Raw genomic sequence first — 6,509 nt, forward strand, 5'->3', positions numbered from 1 at the left:
GATATTATACTTTAGACATATTTTACAGAGAAAAAAAGTTTTGTTTGAAAAAATTCAGTTGTAATCCTATTAAATATTTTTATGATTAATTTTCTTTGGGTAGTTCTTCAAAATCTATCAAAAGCATGTAAATCTATTACGTAATAATAATAAAGATAATAAATAATAAAGATATTTAAAAAAACTTCTGCTTCCATAGCTAAATATTAGTATGTATGTTTAGTAGGTCCAGACGAATATAATCATACCAACCCAATTCTAATAAAATAGTTGGACAATATGAATATACCCATACTAACCCACTTCTTGTCAAATAGTTGGGCAAGAAACAATGAGTTATACCAATCTACTTCTAAATTAAAAAGCCAGTTAAGCGTTGAGGTAGCTTATATCTTTTTATAAATCTTTATACCTGTTCCCCAACAATACCCTTAACTCGTCTTCCATGATTACGTCACTTTATCGGCAGACGGCAGAAAACCGACGCGAGCAGAGGCGTAAAGACGGTTGATTGTGTGTGGGCAATTGATAGGCTTGTAACCCCACACCCCCATAATCACCACACACCACCATTGACACACCCAGTACCACCATAGTCGCACCCTGCACCAAGCTGGTTCATCGCTAGTTGTCTGGTTACTTGCCTACATATATGGCGCAACAGTCTAAATATAAACACGTCCGATCGGTAAACAAGAGATTAACGCGGTGTTCTCTAGTCAGGTATGGCCTAAAGGATCCTGCTATCCGTCCCCTCCACCCGACACTCGTCTATAGGTAATCGCTCTCTGGGCGCCCTGGGCGGGAGACTTACTGGCGGGTAGAGAATACATTTTGAGCACGCTAATAGATATCGTTTCTTTTTAAAATTCATTTTAAATATTGATTGCTAAATCTGGAGTTTTTGTATTATGTAACTAAAATAGTTAAAAATAACGAAAAATAGCAAACAAACAAGTAATCTTTTTGAACATAATAATTTGGGGCTGTGTTGGGCAATTTTAATCATTTGAGGAGAAAAAAAAGTACATCAAATATTAGATGGGGTTCAGAGCATATTAAGGGGTCGGTGTGGTCGGTAGGTAAAGCTCATTGTTGCTAAGGCAATAAGCCCCAAGTTTGAACCCCTGGGAGGATGAGGTTCGATAGCTGAAGACAGCAATCCATCTAGGAGAGACAACTCTAAAATCAAACAACTGCTGCCTTGTAGTTTGTTCTTGGTTGAGCAAAGATATGGAGCAAATTCAGAAAGAAATGCAGGCTGAAATCGGAGACAACGGCCTGTTGGCGCATAACAAGCTGACACGTAATAATTAATTTTATTGGAAGAAAACCTTTCCAACATTACAAGTACATGAAGAACGAATAAGAAGATCATATTAAAACCCGACTTTATTTTTATAACCCGGAAAAATGACAATCAGCTATCAATCTTAAATAAATATACAATGAGAGATCTTTATTTTTAGATTTTACACAAGCAACATGTAATACGTTTGTTTTGCGAAAAACTGTTAACGTCAGTAGAGGGAAGATCGTGTAGATTAGTCTGTAAACCTAATGAGAGTAAAGCTGACAGGAAGAATGTGCAACAACACACGTCATCTGACTCAGCGGCGTATCTTTACATTTCGATTCTAGTGGTAGTTTCTCAGTTTTGTACTTTGTTCATGTTTCTCAACAAAGGACTCTGGTATTTCCCCACCTCGCTGACTCTGTATCCCAAACGTAACATTTCTCTCGCTCAAATACGCATCTTATTGTAGAGAAAATCTTGCAGCCCCCCTCCCCTTCTCTCTTCTGTCACCCCCTCCTCCAGCGACGCCTCTGAGCCGATCCCTCCTTTCAGAAGCATCCGCTTCCTGTTAGTGTCATACACATATCAGCGAATCAATTTTTTCCTTCACTAGCCGGTTTGATCTGCCCGATGACAAAGTTTTTTTTTTGTTGTCTGTTTTATTGAACTTGTCGTCTATCGTCCTTCTTCACACAACTTTAACACAAATAAAGAGATCTCGGGTGTCTGAGAGGCACTCTCGTGATAAAATTTAATGAAAAAAGTATGAATAAACTGAATACGATTAAAAATTCGCCGTATTTAACGACACTTAAAATGCGAATAAATTTGCCACCCTGTGACGTCGATTCGAATTTAATGAGCCGCAAAGAATCGGCCGTCCTGTCTGAGCAGGAAAAGAGCAATAAATACACGGGGAAGTAACTCTTCAGCTTTTGAAAACAATTTGGCGTTCACCTCATTGAATCTGCATCAAGATCATGAATTCATAATCAGCACGAAAGAGGGGACTTAAGAATCATTTAACTGGCTATTTAGGGTTATGTTCCGTTAAAAAATGTAGCAAATAAATTTAATTGTTCACAAAGTTTCCTTTTTTTTTTTTTTTTTTTTTTTTTTTTGCATTTGGCTACTTTTGTTTATATTTCAATAGATTACAATAATTAAGTTTTAAGAAAACAAACAGCAAATCAACCAGCATAAAAATATGAAATCAGAGCGTCATTTATTTTCTAATTTATTTTTCGACGCTTTAATTTTAAACTGGTCTATTGGTACATAACGTACGTCTTCACTGTCGCGTATCTCAAATAATTAGACGAAACAAAATTTTCACAGCACCGAAAAATACTTATAAAAGAAAGAAAGAAAGAAAAATAAAATGGTAACACTTTGAGATAAACCTAATTAAAGAAAACTAGTTCTAATGATAAAAACTAACTGTTGTTAATTACATCATTGACGTATGCTACTAAAGTAGTAGAATACATATACTATTAATTCTAAGTAGCTTTTAAAATATTATTAAAAATGGTTACATTATAAAGCTCGCGAGAAAATATTTCTCCAGGGCCTCGGCTTTGAAAACATAGGCCTAAGGCCAGAGGCGTAGCGACCCCAACCGGCGCTCGGGGCGAACTTTCATTTTGGCGCCCCTCTCCAATATATATATATATATATATATATATATATATATATATATATATATATATATATATATATATATATATATATATATATATATATATATATATATATATATTTATGTGTGTGTGTGAGAGAGAGAGAGAGTTCAACAATCCGGAAAAGTCGGAAAAGGTTTAATAATTACGATATATGATTGTCGTTCCCTAAAACTTTACTCGACGCCAATTAAGTTCCCCGTAAGATGCATAGTCCTTTAAAAATGATTATTAATGTCAGAAAAAAATAAACCTCATCTGAGTTTAGAGGTCAGTTTGTAGCAGGTGCTAATTCGTTTAGGACAGTCTTTTCATGTTTTATTTTTGGAACAGTCTCTGTTATGATATAGTACATAGTTGGATTATAAGTTTGTTAGATTAAGGTCATACGAAGTGTTTCCTACGCCTATATTCCTTAGAAAGCCGAAAAGGAAAAAAAAAAAGAAGAAAATCAAAAGAGTTTGGAACAGTGAGTTCCATCGAACCCAAGAGGTTCGGTAAGTCAGTCTCAGGGCTTCCGCGGAGGTCAAGACACACACCCGACTCATATGATCCACGATCGAATTTTGTCAGGGTGGACGATACAACTATTAAGGAGGGTTCGGTGATTGCACATATGAATCTGTTGGGGTTCGGTACCCCCAAAAAGTTAAGAACCACTGCTTTAGAGTGTACTTTGTAGAAGGTGCAGGTCTACTGTTGGTCGTGTTGTTAGAATAATTTCGATAATAGTGTATTACAGTTTAAAATTATGTTAGGTTGAACAAAGTGTGATAAAAAAGCAATAAATACAAGATCTATTCAGTACAATATACTAATTTTCTTCTCTCTTAAAACTTTTTGCAAAGAGTGTCGCCTTCCACCTACCCGCTACGACAGTCGAATATTTTAATGATGGGATAGCAATACAAGAATCCGTGATATTTATTTCTCTTTGATGCAGTGATCCAGGCAAGATGTAATGCAATGAAATAAAAGTACCTGATCTCTCACGTTGAAGTCGAGAGAATCGTAAGAATCGTACAAAATACTAGTCGCGTCATTTCTTAACAAAACTGGCTAGTGACATTGTGCATTAAGCGTTAGTAAAGTTGGTTTCTTTTCTTAGTGTTAAAAGAGTTATCTACTCATCAATCCAGTGTAAATCCTTGCGATTTTAATTGGCGAAAAGCCCCCCCCCCCCCCCCCCCCCCACCATCTTGACAAAGTTGGTAGAGCGGGTTTTAAACGTCACTAACTCTTTTTTTAATGTCACACAATCGTACAATAGGCTTTAGTACAATGGGTTTCTTTTATAAGTGGTAACGTTTATCAACTCACTAATCCAATTTAATTTTTTCTGATTTTAGTCTTCGAAAAAGCGCCCCCTCCCCCCCCCCCTCCCCCAGGAAGCTGGAAAGCGTTTTTTTTCCTGGTAATTGTTTCTTAATGGTATATGTTTTACAGTTACAAAATCAAGGTAGAAAACAGTAAAATCAGTATGCAAAGGCTCTTAGCCGTTAAATTTCTTAACTTTGACTGTTTGTAATTCAAAACTGCAGCTTAATGAGCTTTTAATTTTTTTTCTACCCCTTTTGGCGTCCCTTTAGGGTCGGCGCCCGGGGCGGCCCTCCCCCCCCCCATTAGCTACGCCTCTGCCTATGGCCTCTGTGTAGTTAGGATTGGAGGTAATTTTACGCCTTGGGTATTTTAAGTAAGTTGTTGTATCTGAGATACTTTGTACAAATATTTCGTGTGAGATATTTTGCAAAAGATATTTATCGAGTTCATTTTCGTGAGATATTTTGTTTTTTAGATATTTTAATCTGAGATATTTTTTACAGACATGGTTAGACATAAAACTCTCTCGCTTTGTTGATTTTAGAAGGTAAACACAAATTCTGAGGTTCCTATGACACCAAATGGGGTTGATATGGCCCTGTTTTTTTAAAATTAATACAGTTTGGCTGTGTTGTCACATATTTGCTCCTTGTCAGTGCCCCGCGGGGCTCATATTTGTAAACAAAATTTGTTAACATCAGCTCACCTGTCTGATTCATTGATCGCTTATAAAAAACAACTGAGAGTTGTCGTGACAATTATTTTTTTTTTGCTGTTGATGGCAAACACGCGATTCTTATTCTGTTTGAAAACAAAGTCTTTTTACTTACAACACTTAACCGTATCAAACCTCCATAAATTTAGCTGTATTTTTTTAAAGAGTGAAGTTCATGTGTCCAACCAGAGTAGACAGTCACATGTGTAAGGCTACATGTGTGCTGACCACTACACACCTCAGGCTAAGTTCCTAGTGTAAGGCTACATGTGTGCTGACCACTACACAGCTTGGGCTAAGTTCCTAGTGTAAGGCTACATATGTGCTGACCACACCTCGGGCTAAGTTCCTAGTGTAAGGCTACATATGTGCTGACCACTACACACCTCGGTCTAAGTTCCTAGTGTAAGGCTACATATGTGCTAACCACTACACACCTCAGGCTAAGTTCCTAGTGTAAGGCTACATATGTGCTAACCACTACACACCTCAGGCTAAGTTCCTAGTGTAAGGCTACATGTGTGCTGACCACTACACACCTCGGTCTAAGTTCCTAGTGTAAGGCTACATGTGTGCTGACCACTACACACCTCGGTCTAAGTTCCTAGTGTAAGGCTACATGTGTGCTGACCACTACACACCTCGGGCTAAGTTCCTAGTGTAAGGCTACATGTGTGCTGACCACTACACACCTCGGTCTAAGTTCCTAGTGTAAGGCTACATGTGTGCTGTGTGCTGACCACTACACACCTCAGACTGAGTTCCTAGCGTAAGGCTACATGTGTGCTGACCACTACACACCTCGGGCTAAGTTCCTAGTGTAAGGCTACATGTGTGCTGACCACTACACACCTCAGACTAAGTTCCTAGTGTAAGGCTACATGTGTGCTGACCACTACACACCTCGGTCTAAGTTCCTAGTGTAAGGCTACATGTGTGCTGTGTGCTGACCACTACACACCTCAGACTGAGTTCCTAGCGTAAGGCTACATGTGTGCTGACCACTACACACCTCGGGCTAAGTTCCTAGTGTAAGGCTACATGTGTGCTGACACCTACACACATCAGACTAAGTTCCTAGTGTAAGGCTACATGTGTGCTGACCACTACACACCTCGGTCTAAGTTCCAAGCGTAAGGCTACATGTGTGATGACCGCTATACACCTCGGGCTAAGTTCCTAGCTTAAGGCTGCATGTATCTATATTTATTCAATACACTTTGGTCTAAGTCCGGCATTTTTGGGATTTCAATTTCTAATTTAGCCTCCATAATATTATACATTTCAAAAACCTGCAACACGTCGTTAATATTTTGCCGTGCTCAGTATAATTGCTTGATAGACAGCATCGATTAATTAAAAATTGCACAAAATTTGTATTTTAAAAATCTCCCTAATATCAAGTTTATTGTTTTAATTAATTTTTCCCCGTTCAAGTTGATAATTATATGAAAAAATCTGTTAGTCCAGAGGATTATTGGGCGGTTTAGGACGT

This window comes from Physella acuta, unplaced genomic scaffold, assembly GCF_028476545.2.
Source record: "Physella acuta isolate Inbredline_101_S28 unplaced genomic scaffold, ASM2847654v3 ptg000028l, whole genome shotgun sequence".
In the NCBI taxonomy this organism is placed as follows: Eukaryota; Metazoa; Mollusca; class Gastropoda; family Physidae; genus Physella; species Physella acuta.